The sequence below is a fragment of the Ursus americanus genome, chromosome 5 (genome assembly GCF_024610735.1).
Source record: "Ursus americanus isolate L20-20 chromosome 5, mUrsAme1.1.p, whole genome shotgun sequence".
Classification (NCBI taxonomy): Eukaryota; Metazoa; Chordata; class Mammalia; order Carnivora; family Ursidae; genus Ursus; species Ursus americanus.
Window position 1 is genome coordinate 13,313,245 of NC_142131.1, and position 14,827 is coordinate 13,328,071.

At 36.7% G+C, this 14,827-nt stretch overlaps 1 protein-coding gene across 2 annotated transcripts in view; it reads right to left on the bottom strand.

Moving 5' to 3' along the window:
- Positions 1 to 14,827, bottom strand: part of LNPEP (leucyl and cystinyl aminopeptidase) — an 85,911-nt gene that overhangs the window by 68,793 nt on the left and 2,291 nt on the right. The window contains exon 1 of one of the 2 annotated variants that reach the window (XM_087861965.1): positions 9,658 to 10,126. The exons of the other annotated variant lie outside the window; for it this stretch is intronic. The gene's annotated coding sequence lies outside the window, so the exon portion shown is untranslated. Of the gene's footprint in view, positions 1 to 9,657; positions 10,127 to 14,827 lie in introns of those variants that run through there. 2 annotated transcript variants of the gene reach the window in all.

Below are 14,827 nucleotides of genomic sequence, written 5' to 3' on the forward strand. Positions count from 1 at the left end.
CCTTTTCAGATAATAGAAGTTCGGAACACTGTACAAGCACTCATCAGCCTAAGCAGCAAATCTACAAGATGCTACAGTTATTACTTTATTCGAGATAAACTTTTTCCTCCAAAAAGAGCAAAGAACTAGGTTTTTGAAAAAATGAGTTTTTACATTTCATAATAAAACAAATTCTCAAGGCTTTAAGACTAAACCAGAGGAAGAAAAATGAACATATTAAAATGATCAGACAGGCTGACAGTTCAAGACTGAGCAACATGGTTCCATCCTGATCTCAGACAAAACAGAGACTAGATATGATTGAAAAAATTATATTTTTAGGGAAATTTCTCATGTTGTACTACAGCTGATTTTTTTGAGAAAATCTATTTCCTGTCTCCTCCTACCCTGTAGTATTAGTTGAATCCTCGTACAGGAAAACATGGTACTTGCAATGACAGAATCTGCATAATCGATAAATACAGACGTTTTCTGGCTAAGAGATGAAACTTTACCAATTTTTAAATTTTTTTTTTTTTTAAGATTTTATTTATTTATTCGACAGGATAGAGACAGCCAGCGAGAGAGGGAACACAAGCAGGGGGAGCGGGAGAGGAAGAAGCAGGCTCATAGCAGAGGAGCCTGATGTGGGGCTCGATCCCATAACGCCAGGATCACGCCCTGAGCCGAAGGCAGACGCTTAACCGCTGTGCCACCCAGGCGCCCCCAATTTTTAAAATTTTTTAATGCAAGTATTTCTAACACATTTTATTACTTTCCCATCTTCTTACAAAGACTGGTCTCAACACAGTCATCACTGGCAAAAACTCACTGTCCTTAACTGATAAAAGATATAGAAAATGATACCCCCATACCCCAAACACCAAGTTGGCCAATTTGCTTAAAAATACATTTCAATTAGCAACTTAAAAGTTTACAGCAAATCATATTGTGTGGGATTTTTTTTAAGTTTTACTTTAGATTTCTTCACGTTCTGAACCAAGTTTCACTGCAGCTCTTTACTCCAGCTGTTTTTTAGGGGGTTTACAAGCTCAGCTGAAGGTCAATTTTGATTATGATTCACATGTCAGACAATAAATATTTCTTATAAACAAATTATTCTATTTGAAGAACCCACAGAAAAGAAAGATTGAGAAAAAAAAACGAACAGTGCCACAAGGACCTGTAAGAAAGTAGCAAAAGGCCTAACTCATATGTAATTGGGAGTCCCAGAATGACAGGAAAAAATACTGAGACAGAAAAATTATCAAGAAACAATGGCCCAAAACTTTGCAAATGTGGCAAAAGACATATATTTATAAATTCAAGAAGTTCAATGAAAGAAAAAAGTCCAAAGACAACCAAACCAAGACCCAAACAATCAAACTGGTAACAACCAAAAGTAAAGAAAAACTTGAAATCAGCTAGGAAAAAAGTGATATATTACATATAAGGTAATACCACTTCAAATTACCATGAGTTTTTTTGTCTTTGTTTTTGTTTTAAAGTAAACTCTACCCCACGTGGCTCAAACTCATGACACAGAGATCAACCGTCTCATGCTCAATGGACTGAGCCAGCCAGGCTTCCCACCATGGGTTTCTTAACAGAAAACTATGGAAGCTGGAAAATGACAGAGTAACATCTTCATTGTTTTTATATATATGTTTTATATATGGAACTATTACATATATAATGCATGTGTTATATACAGTACACATTTGTGTAACCTTTTATTTATACCTTTGTGTAAACATGTACCCAGAATACATAAACAACCCTTATAACTCAATAACTGGGCAAAAAGATTTGAACAGCCATTTCACCAAAAAAGGATGAACTAATGCCAAAAAAAATATGAAAATGTGTTCAACATCAGCAGTCATCAGGGAAATGCGATTAAAACCACATTGAGATACCACTATGCACACACTAGATTGGCTAAAATTTTAAAAAGTAATCATACCAAATTTCGGCAAGGATGTAGAGAATAAGCACCCTCATACACTGCTGATAGAAACGTGAAATGGTAAAACCAGTTTTGGGGTTTTATTTATTTATTTGACAGAGCATGTGAGAGAGCACAAAGGAGGAGCAGCAAAGGGAGAGGGAGAAGCAGGCTCCCCACTGAGCCTGGAGCCCTATGACCTGATCATGACCTGAGCTGAAGGCAGACACTTAACCGACTGAGACCCCCAGGCGCCCCAGGTAAAACCAGTTTGGAAAACAGCTGGCAGCTTCTTAAAAAGTTAAAACACAAGCTACCAGATGACCCTACTAACCATCTCCTACATGCTTAAACTAAGAGAAACAAAAACAAATTCTCTACACAAAGACTTCTATTTGAGTGTTCGCAACAGCTTTACAATACCTCAAAACTGGAAACAAACATCCATTAGGAGGTGAATGGACAAATGATATATCAATACAATAGAACACTATTCAGAAATTTATAAAGAAAAAAGAAAAAAAGAACTACCGATATTACACGGATGAATTACAAAATAAATTATACTGAGTGAAAAAAACAGGCCAAAAAAGATAATGCATGATTCCATTTATAGGAAATCTATAAAATTCTATTTACATAACATTCTATAAAAGTAAGGGCGCCTGGGTAGCTCAGTCAGTTAAGCATCTGCCTCCCTCTCCTTCTGCCACTCCTCCTGCTTGCATGCTGTCATATAAATAAATAAATTCTTAACAAATTCTATAAAAGTAGAAAATAAACTAATCTGTAGTAACAGAAAGCACGTTAGTGATTGCCTAGGAATGAGGATGGAGGGAGGGATAAATTGTAAAGCTTTTTTGTTTTGTTTTAAATTTAAAAAATATAACACCAAGAATCAGGAATATGCAACACTTTGGTACTCTGATTTTAATTATAAGAAGGCCAATTTGAGAGGTTTATTTGAACAATAACTACACATTCAACCACCAGACTTCAGGACTCTGTTATAAAATTACTTTTTGTCCACTCACACAAAAGAAGCATAAAAGGTCTCCTGTTTAAAAGTATTCCTGACCCTTATAAACACCAAGAGAGTTAAAGGCTTTCTCTTCAAAATTAATAACTATTTCAAAGTACTTCGAATGTGTTAGCATGGGTGGGTCTATTACCTATTTTTCTAGAACTCTAGCTCAGGTTGGCTGAACTTATGTGTACATGCCAGGGGTTCCATGTTTACATGTGATCACAGCTTCCATATGTCTTATTTTGGGGGCAAGACAGTTTTAAGTAGATCAGTCCTAGTTACTCACGGCCCCAAAGAGCCCAGAGGAAAAAAGAGGGTTGACTTCAGTTCTTTAAAGGTCTAGATCATTCTATAATGGGGCAGGTATGGGACAAAAGGTTTTGTTTCATTCTGGACTCCACAGATCAAGACAAGCAAAAAACAAAAATAATTTAACTTTGTAGGCCTTTAATTCATTATAATTAAGATAAATCTAAGACCTCCTTCAAGGGCTGAGAAATGAAATAATGGGTCCATATTAAGTGTATGTTGAAGGGAGGGGTATTAGGAAACTGGAGCGTCTTGTTGAAAACTCCTGCAGGTATAAACAGAAAATAGATAAAAATCAATGTTTTAAAAGATACTTTAATCGTTTTTTTTTAAATTTGTATACTCCCTAAAATCATCCAGGTCTGAAATAAAATGACCTTAGAGTCCTCAAATAACCATGGCATCTGAGGTGTGGCTCGTCAGATATGCCTGACTAGAACATTTCCTTCTCCTATGACCTAGATCTATCTTAAGACACTTGCTGCCCAGTTTCATCAGCTCCACTTTCCACCTGCTACAGACCGAAGGTATTCCTTTCCGGGCCCTGTAAAAGGCAGGTTTAATGTTTAAAGTCAAGGTGCAGCAGGCATACCCCTGGGAATCCCCGATACTCTTTTAGTGGCCTTCAAGGCCAAAACTGTTTTCATATTGAGATGTTATTTGCCGTTTTCACTCCCATTCTCTCATAAGTATACAGTGGAGTTTTCCACAAGCTACACAACACATGACACAACAGATTGAACACAGAAGCAAATCTGAAAATCTAGTTGTCTTCTATTAAGTCAGACATTAAAGAGATTCACAACGACGTAAGATAATTGCTCTCACTGATTTGTTTTGGAGGATAGCTATTTTTCATTTAAAAATGTCATTTATGTTAACATGTAAAAGTTTTTCTTATTGTTAGTATGAAATCTACTAATTTATTAATTTTTATTTTTTAAAAAATTTCAGTGCTAATTCCTAGTGCAGTAAATATCTAGAGATATAGCCCATATAAACAAAATCACTTAGGGGGTCACAATAATTTCTAAGAGTATAAAAGAGGTCCTGATACCAAAAGATTTGAGAAGCATAACTCTTACCTTCAAAGATAAAGAAAAAATTACCAGCTCTCCAGATATCATAATTCAAGCACTGCAGTTCCAGGATACTGTTTGAAAAAGCATATAGACTAAATACATTAAGTAAGAAAAAAAATATATAGGAGGTCCGAATAACTGTATAGCAGGGCAGAAAGGGACAAGGGGTTCTGAATCATCCTGGATTCCTGGGTCCAGAAAAAAAGAACTGAACCATTTATGTCCCTTTCAGCATCCTCAGGCAGAAGGAATGTAGATTCCATTAATTTGTGCCTATGGAAAAACACAATCTTCTTTACCTTGAGATAAACTATCTAAAAGGAGGGCTCCCTATTGCCCCCAAAATTCATACTTTGAAGTGTTATCCCCCAATGTGACTATACTTGGAGACAGGGCTCTTAAAGAGATAATTAAGGTTAAATGAGGTCATCAGGGTGGGGCTGCTAAGACTGGTGTTCTTACAAGAGAAAGAGACACGGAGCTCTGCGCACAGAGGAAAAGCCATGTGAGGACACAGCAAGAAGGTGGCCATCTACAAGCCAGGAAGGGGGCTCTCACCAGAACCCAACCAAGCTGGCACCTTGATCTTGGACTCCTGACCACAACTGTAAGAAAATAAAATTTCTTTGGTTTAAGCTTCCCAGTAGTATAGTTTTTTGTTATGGCAGGCTGAATTAATACACTGCCTGTACCATTTCTATATACAACTCCATAAATATATTGAGTAAGTGGGGGGGTGCACGTTTCTTTTAAGGGTGAGGGAGATGTTGAATAAACGTCTCCACAGTTTACATATCATAATATATGTTACTTGGTCACGAAGGAGTTAAGGTTTTGCTCTTCTCAAAATGTCATTTAACTTTTATCCTTTAACACCAAGATAGAAACAGCCATGTTTTCCTCCTGGTTGGTGTCATGTCTGAAATTCATGCTTTCATAGCTCAGCTCATACTGTACTACAGTAACTCAGACAATTAGTTATTCTGTTGTGTCAACTAACAGAGAACCCTGCCTTTCAATGGCTTTGCTGGAGTGACAGCCACAACATAGCTTCCCCTACTTTACTCCATCCATGAGGCCACTTGAATTCTTACGCAGACCAATTCATGCCTTCTTACCCATTCTGGGATAGTAGGAAATTCCTTTTTAAAAGTCCCATCTAACTGAAAATTTAAAAAAATAATAAAAAATAAAAAAATATATGTATTTTTTAAAAGTCCCATCTAATTGGCTTGGTATTTGTTTTTGTGGTTCTCTAATGAAGGACAAAGTACCCCAAGAACAGGTCAGCCAGAAGGCCCACAGCAATGCAGGAAGAGAAACTGATTTAACTGCATCACTCTGGTCTCAAAAGCAAAGCAGCTCTCTAGCGAAGCAATAAGCACAGAAGATGAAAGAAGAAGGAAAATAGTGGGTCATTCTTTAATTTTGATTCTGAAAATACTTCAGAGTAAGAGATTCCCTCCTACTAACCTTCATCTTCCTTCCCCTCAAACGCTAAGACATTTCTCACTTGGCACCAACTTCCCTGAACAAAGCACAGGGTCCGAAACACAGCAAGTATTCAAAAGGCATTTCAGTGGAAAGGAAAGCTGAATGAACACTGAAAAGAATATTCAGAAAAAGTGATTTGGAATTACTCTGTTTGCTAGAGAGAAAGATACAGAAAAAAGAAAAGAGCGCTGAAATTAAACTTTACTTGAAAAAAAAAAAAACACAACCCAAAATTAGAAGAGTAAAAACAAGAACACAATTGTTACTTAAAGTTTGTTTTGGAGTTGTGTGAAGTCCTCTTAGTCTCAGGTAACATTTAATGTGCATCTAACACGTGCATCTAACATGGGGGGTACTATGTCGGGTGCCAACTCTAGTAGGAACCAAATACAAGACAGCTGTGTTTTCTCTGTCATATGTAATTGATGGTTCCTGGCTGAAGACACATGTACATACATATAGAACTGGAAATGTGGTTTTTACCATTCAGAAAATGGAGTCCTAAACAAGTGGTACCTCTGCTTTCAGAATATACCATCTATGCCTTTTTGGACATTCTTGGGCAGAAATGTGAACTCCAGTAACTTATTCCTGTGGGAAAACACTCTCTTCTTAACGCTGAGGTTTCCCAGGAACAACTGTGGCTCAAGGGGAGGAATGCCTCTACTCTGTTCCCACGCAATCCACCCACCTAGCCACCAAATACTTACAGGATTACTTCTTACCTCCCTCACCTTGCTCTTTAGTCAAAATCACTACCTTATATGATTCAGAAGTTCAGAATATTATCTTTGTGAGAAAACAAACAAACAAACTGACCTAGAGACTTCTGGCAGGGTGGACATAGGGAGGTAAACTGCTGAAATTCACAGCAGATTCTCAGAGCCAAAAAGATGCTGCCAAGTTACATTCATTCAGCCAAAATGATAATAAAATAAGGGTGTCACTGGTACTAGCAGAAATTGAAATTCACTAGTAAAACTAGTTTCTTATTAAGCTTCTGTGAGAACACAAAACAGGTATAAGCGAAACACATTACAGACATGTTTGTCTGCATTCCTGATGCCTACGAAGTACAGGCAATGTTAACAGTTAAAGAAGTACATTTATTCTACAGCTTCGTGTTAACACTACCCCTTTTGGTCTTAAATTCCTAACTATTTCAACCCCACCGAAGAGACAAAATATATTTAATGCCTGATTTAACACTGAAACAAGATCTACTTGTATAAATAGCAAGGTGTTGCATATTACACTTGCTGGAAGGAACCAGAAAAACACATATAAGCCAGAATTAAACTGAATGTAGAAATGAATAGTTCCTCTATTCTTAGGCAACACTTCCCTGAAAGTGTTACAAATGCATAAACGTTAATAAATATGAAATGGAAAGAATCCTTCAACACTGGCCTCGAGCCATTAGTAAACAAGATACAAGAAGTATCATTTGTTTCCCAATTTTCAAAATCTCATTATGGCAGGAATATGCCCAAACCACCAAGTCTCTTAGATCTCAGAAAAGGTTTTGAGTTTCCACACACATTTTAGTTTTTTAGCGTAATTTAGTAAAACATCTTGGTAATATCTTTAAATAAGAGTCACAGAGCTAGTGAGTGAGGAGCCAGGATTTGAATGCTGGCAGAATGAATTACTCTTCACCATTACGCTACACTATGCAGTAGTCCTACAAAAAGAAGTTGATTCATGGTTAGATCTCTAAAAGGAAAAAAAAATAAAAGTATAAAACCAAATATATTTAAGGAAAGCAGTGTGGGATAGGACATGTGCTCCTCCAAGTCTTACCATTTTCAAAGAGAAGGTACTAATTTGTGTGCTCATACACAGTTTTTTTAAAAATTTACTCTGCGGAATGTAAGTTTTCCAAATGCAGAGGCCAAAGGCAGAGACCACACTTTAAGAACAAAGCTTGGAACAAGTTAGCACATAGTGAAGGTATTTTTTAATGTATTTATTTGAGAGAAGTAGCTATCTTTTTAAAAGCTATTATCTTTTTTAAAAGAGATAAGTGGGGGCCTGTCAAAAACAATTTGTTAAATACTTGTTAAGTGACACAGTTTAAAATGGTATGCAAGAAGAATTTGTATTAAAATATTCCCTCTATGCTTCTCTGACCCCAACTGCTGACTCCCCAAAAGAAGAATGGAGCAAGGAGAGGTGGAACACTAATTTTGGTTTGCAATATTTTTAGTCTTGATGAAAATAAGAGACAAAGAAAAGCTATTAGCAAAATGTAAAAAGAAACTCAAAATAAAAGAAAATAACAAAAAAGAAAATAATTAAGTACATCCGAATCTCAATATTACCTGGTTTCAAAAAAGTAGATTTAAGTCTAAAGCATTCATCTTCTAAAAAAATTTTTGTACAATAAATTCTGTGTATATATACATATGTACTCCTGTATTTATTTTCTTTTGTTGTTAGTTAGAATGAAATTAAAAAAGAAGCAAGGGAAAATGTAAAATTTACAGTAATGTACAAAGTCCTAATAATAATCATTTAATTCTACTGAACAACCACCATTCAAAAACATTGTCGATTCCACAGAGGAAATGCTCTAGTTAAAATTCTGGCTAGAGGACACCTAAAACCCATCAAGTTAACAAGTGTAACATGATATCCCATGGACTAAAGAATACAAACAGTGCAGAATACTGTCATAATGAACAGAATTCACACTAAGGTATGCCAATCTCATTCCTTTAAAAGTTAACTAATATCTTTTGGGTAAAAATAAAATTATTGAGCTTAATTTTCAATTTCATTTTCCTTTTCTAAGCTACATCACTTACTATAACGTTTATATTTACTTCAACTTGGCTTCCAATCAAATTTATAATCTTTATCAGATATAGTATTTTTTTAAAAAATTTCCTCTGTAACACAGGTCCTACAGCCCTTGACACAGCCCTTGACAATCCTCAGGAGACCTCTGAGAAAGACTTAGCTGTAAAAAGTAATTGAAACTGTTAATGATGCCTAAATATTTGTGCTCATTAATCTCCCGGGTAAATCTACATAACTGCAAATACTTTCTGAAGAGCAAAAGCTAGAAGTTTATTTTTAATTTCATGAACTATTTGGCTATAGTTTCAAAAGCATGTTAACCTATCATAATTCTTTATTTAAAATGAAAAATGGGTTTAGGCCTAAAGAATACCTGTGAGTGATTTAAAGAGAATGCATAACACTGATGGAGATCTGCAAAGAAAAGGTATGAGAACTCTTCATTGTATGCAGAAAGCTTACGAGTTAGAAAATACCTCAATTGGGGAATAAATTTGGTAGAGCTGATGTCAGAGAAATTTGAAAAAACTATTTTGCTGAAAATTTTGAAATACTTTTCCATCTGACTCATCAGACTGATAAAATACAAGGGAGATGATAATCTTGAATCTTCATAGCAAAAACGTTGCCATCAGTTTACAACTTACTGAGGGTCCATTTGACTATCATTAAGTCATTTACGAATATATGATGATGATCCAAAAGTCTGGGATTGTAACCACATTTTTGTCTACCAATAGTCATTGTCATTTCATTAGCTGCCAAGAAAAGCTTCTGTGCATGAATTCTTCAAGTCTTTATCTCAGTAGTGTTTCCTGAATTGGCAATTAATTAAAATAGAACTACATACCCAATTGCGATGAACTGCATTGGAGCAAAGTTAGCCACACGTTAGTGAACATTTGCTTATTTCTATCTAATTCAACACACTATTATCTAATCCCCAAATCAGGCTGGACCCTCCCTTTATAGTCAATTATATTTCTGTGTACTTCCTCCGAATGAACACTTACCAAGCCTCTCAGTAGCAGAAGTGATACAGACAGAAGTGAGGCTGCTGTTCTAAAAAGCAAAGCATTTCTTAGTCCCACCAACACTCAATACTCTACACTTAGTCTGAATTGTTTTCTTAAATTAGCCACCCAACCTAGATACTAAAAGGACAATGTCAGTGGCCCAAAGGGCTTAGGTGCTCAGCATTTAAAGGGCAGAGAAAATACTGCTAATACGTATAAAGGGGAATGAGCCCAAACTCACCGACATTATTTTGATAAATCTTGAACATACTAGTTCCTTCCACCAAGCTCCAAGGGCCACAGCAGCCTCCCTTACTTAACTGTTGAGGACATTTTGACAATTATGGAATGAGAAGAAACTAGACAAGGATTATACTACTTCTGTCTTCAAATCATACTACCAGTACCAAGTTAAAGAAAGATCTTTAAAACATTTAGCTGTCCTCAATCACTCCCACTAATCACCATGCATTTTTCCTCTAAAAAGACTTTAGAATGGTGTAATGCTGCTGAGATGATGACTGTTCTAACAACTATTTTAAATCTTATGAAATAACAGTTTCATGTCCAGGACAGTGAATGACACCTGAGGCAGCTGTCTAAGAGACGCTACCATGCAGCCCTGGGCATTATTTGCTGCAAGGTCCAGGAAGGAAAGGAGCACAAAGGTACCCATTCTCTCATTGCACTTCCCATTCTCCTGTTAGCCCAGCTTATGAAGTTCTCCCCACAGAAGCATCAGGAAGCCTTTACCTCCTTTCATCCCAGATCACTGGCTTGGCCTCCCTGGATAGCACCAGGGTCTAGAGAAAACTCTGGACCACTCAATCCCTCCATTTACAACAAGTCCAAACAACTAGCTTAAGTTTTATTTGGTGGCTGCATTCTTGAAGTATGTGGAAGGAATGCTCAGGAGACCCTCATTAAGCAATGCACACTGAAGGGAAAGAACTTCAAAGGGTCTTTTACTATTGAACTTGCTTCATTGTTTTTTCAAACTCCCTTAGAAGCCTGAACTTTCTGTATTTGGTAAATGAACTGGTTTCTTCCTAGTTTAGATGCTAAGGTTGAAATTTTTAAAAACTAAATTGGTTCATTGTTCAATCATGAGCATCAGTAGAAAAGTGAAGCAAGGGGTGCCTGGGTGGCGCAGTCCTTAAGCATCTGCCTTAGGCTCAGGGCGTGATCCCGGTGTTCCAGATCGAGTCCCACATCGGGCTCCTCCGCTGGGAGCCTGCTTCTTCCTCTCCCTCTCCCCTGCTGTGTTCCCTCTCTTGCTGGCTGTCTCTCTATCACATAAATAAATAAAATCTTAAAAAAAAAAAAAAAAAAGAATGGAAGTTCACTTAAAAAAAAAAAAAAAAGAAAAAGAAAAGTGAAGCAAAACCAGGCACTAAAAAACAGTAACTGCAATCACGATGCTCCCACAAAGTCAATGGCTCTATATACCTCTTAGTAATGCTTTTCTTAAAATCTAAAGCATTCGGGAAAGAGAACAGTTTTTTTTTTCTTTTCTTTTCTTTTTTTTTTAAGTAGGCTCCACACCCAATGTGGGGCTTGAACTCACAACCCTGAGATCAAGAGTCACATGCTTGTACCCACTGAGCCAGCAAAACGCCCCCGGGACAGTGAACAATCTTAACTTACAAGAGACCATGAATTTTCTGACTATGAGAGAGAGAAGTACGCAGTATGATTTAACTAGTGGCAAATGTTTCCTATCTCCTTCCAGGCTTCCAAATGCCAGTCTTAACTCACTCATCCCCTTATCCCTCAATTGCTTTTGTCCGACCAGTCCCACCTACTTGCCCATTCCAACCCCAATTCCTCCATCTTTCGACCTCATATATCAGTGTCCTGCTCCCCAAACTAAATTCATTTCTCAGTCAAAGATTTGCAAGGTTCAAGATATGACCATTTTGGAAATCTCTGCCTATCAGCTTCCCCCTTTACCTTAAATCTCTACATTTCTCTCATCTTCATCACTAATTCTCTTAAGTCCCAATTTTCCCTAAAGATCCTTGGGGTTTTGTTTTTTGTTTGTTTTTCCTAAATATCTTTGGATTCAAAGTCCTACAGGTACTCCCAGGACAATCACAAATGGATTACAACGAATCAGGTTACAAGGAATCCTGACCATCCTTCCATAGACTAAGGAACAAAAACTATTTTGTTTCTGTCATATTTACTGCACACAAACTCCAGGGCAATGAGCAGCTTTCTTTATAAAGGCCACTACATACACAAGTTGCTGAACCACCACAAAGGCTCCAAAATTTCCCTTCATTCCCAATCCTGGTTTCTTGTGATACTCACAAAAGGTACATATCTAGGGATTCAAATTAAAAAAAAAAAAAAAGACTTTCTGTGATTGCTCCAATAATATTATGGAGAGATCTACCAGTATTATTAGCTCTAGTTCCAACCTCCTACAGTTTCTACAGTTTTCAAGACATGAGGTAACTAACTGACAGAACACGGTGACACTGTCCTAACCTCAACTACCAGGAGCCATGGGTCTGATCCAGCTCCGTCACAACTTCAGGAGTAACCTTGGCTAAATTCCTTCATATCTCAATTTCCTACTACTTTCACAGAGAGGGTTCAGAACGCTGCTGTTTCCCAATAGGAGTATTACACTGAATCATTACAAATGTGAACTTAACTGGTGACAGATGTTACATCAACAGGTTATGAAGACAATTCTGTGCATTTATTTCATAATTAGAAAACTATCTTAAAGGCTTATTGCTTTTTTGTTTCTTCTATATTTCTTAGTTTTATATTAGCCTGAAAACAAAACTAGATTTTTTCCATTTCATTTCTCTTATTGAGGTCAGCATTATCTGCTGACAGGTTTGTGGGTTTCCTGCAAGTGTGTCCAGCAGAAAATCTACTTGTAAGTAGAGTGTTTGAATGCATTACTGAAGAGGAAATCACCCCTGGCTAATTTTCTGTATGATAATTTCCTTATAACTAATCTTTCTGGTTATGTATCTTTCAGCTCTCAAGGATCATCTATAGATAAGTGATAATCACCGATTTTAGGGACGCCTGGGTGGCTCAGTCAGTTAAGTGTCTGTCTTCGGCTCAGGTCATGATCCCGGGGTCCTAGGATCAAGTCCCGCATTGGGCTCCCTGCTCAGCGGGGAGTCTGCTTCTCCCTCTGCCTGCTGCTCCCCTTGCTTATGCTCTCTCTCTCTCTCTGTCAAATAAATAAATAAAATCTTTTAAAAAAATCACTGATTTTAATCATTCCTAAAATATGCTGTTTGTCTCAAGACAGACTTTTTTGGAAATTGTTATGCAAAGCAAAGGACTTTCCCCCACTGCTTTCTTTAAAAACTGGATAGTTTCTAATTACAGCATTAACCTTAAAATATTAAATGATGTTAACATTTGATCTCTATACAGTTCTATTTCACTTCACTGAAATAGAAAACTCGAGATAGAAGAATAAAAACATATTTTTACTTATATTCTGTCACCAGAGCAACAATGATCTTCCATTTTTAAGGATTTTCTTTCAATGTGGTCATTTATCATAGAACAAAAGAAATATATATATAAACAAAATGTGGTAAGCTCATATTTTTGACAGATGATGCTAATTTTTTAAAAAAAGAAATGTATAACTATAGGACAACTGTTATTAGCAAGATCAAAAGATGAAATCACAATTTGATACTGCCTTACGACCCATGAATATTGAATTTGTTGTCCAGACTTCCCATTTTGGAAGCTGGGTAATATTTCCAACCGGATGCCAGTCTGAAAACAAAAACAAAGATAGTTTGTAAGACAGGTAAATCCCCTTTGTTTGATTATATACCAGGGACGTAATGCCAAAGTGATTCCTGGGAACTTTGTTCATAAGAAAAAAATGATGAATGTATGTATATATCAGGGAAAAAAGTCCTTCTCCATCAGTATGCTTCCAAATCCTCAATTTGCCTACCTAATAAAGTTCTCAAAAGCTCTCTTCTGGTAAATACTTCTGGTATCCTCAAAAAGAAGTCGCACATTTCTAGCCCTGAGCTCTGAACTCCTTGATCAGATTCTAAGACTGAACCTTGGCATTTACAGTCCTTAACGTGCATTTAAATATTCTCAAATACCCTAATCCTCCATGTAAAGGAGAACAAATAAAGAGAAATAAAGCTGCACCGTCATCAAATAACTACTTGCCCTAATCTAGTACATCTATCAAAAGATCTAGGGAGTTGCCATCATTTTTTTTTTTTTTTTTGTAATATATAAATCACTACTTCCTAAGAGTTTCACCTCTAACTGCCTAACAGGACATAATAGTTACTGCCAAACCAATCTTGAGTACTAGTCCAGCACATCTTTCTCCCCATAAAAAAAATCACCAAGAAACCAAAGCCAGACTGGATATCCAGTCTGCAGTGTAATAGTCAACAGTCCCCTCCCAAGGGCAAGATCAAAAATCTCTCCTGAGCCAAATGGGAAATCCTGGCACTAAGGTCCCTTCTTATAAAACCTTTCTGGAGATAAGCATATTAAATAGGTTGAAGCAGTGTGTTATCTGGATAGGTTAACATAAGATATTCATCAAATGAACCCATTATCAGCAGGTACAGAGCAGGGCCCAAGACCAATGAGCCATAGGAGCAGCAAGTTTTGATGGAAAACAGGGAAAGCACAGAAAGCCCTACCGGAATAGATGAGTTCTGAGAGTCAAAAATGACAAAACAGAAATTAAATTTCCTCCTTTACAAATTTCTAGGTCAGAGGGTGAAACCACTGACAACATTTTAATTGAAAGGCAAGTGGTTCTGAATTGCTGAGACTGGTTTTGCTAAGCTCTCACATCTCTCTCTATAAGCAGGGATGTATGAGAAAGTGTAAGTGGTGAAGATTTTATTAGAAGAGGGAGAATGTGCAACAAAAGCCAATATCAAGCCTAATAAATGCTGTAATTATAAATTCTAGGGATAATGAAATACTCTGCACCAAAACACCCAGACCTAGAGAAGAACTACCTGTAAGTATCCTTTGTACTCATTAGGATTAAGTACAAAGATAAACATACTTAAACAAGTCCCATTTAAAGACACTAGAAAAATTCTACAGCTATCCTTCAAAAGTTCTGAAATAAATAAACAGTACACCTTAAACCTGAAAAGCACCTCAAATTGCTAGG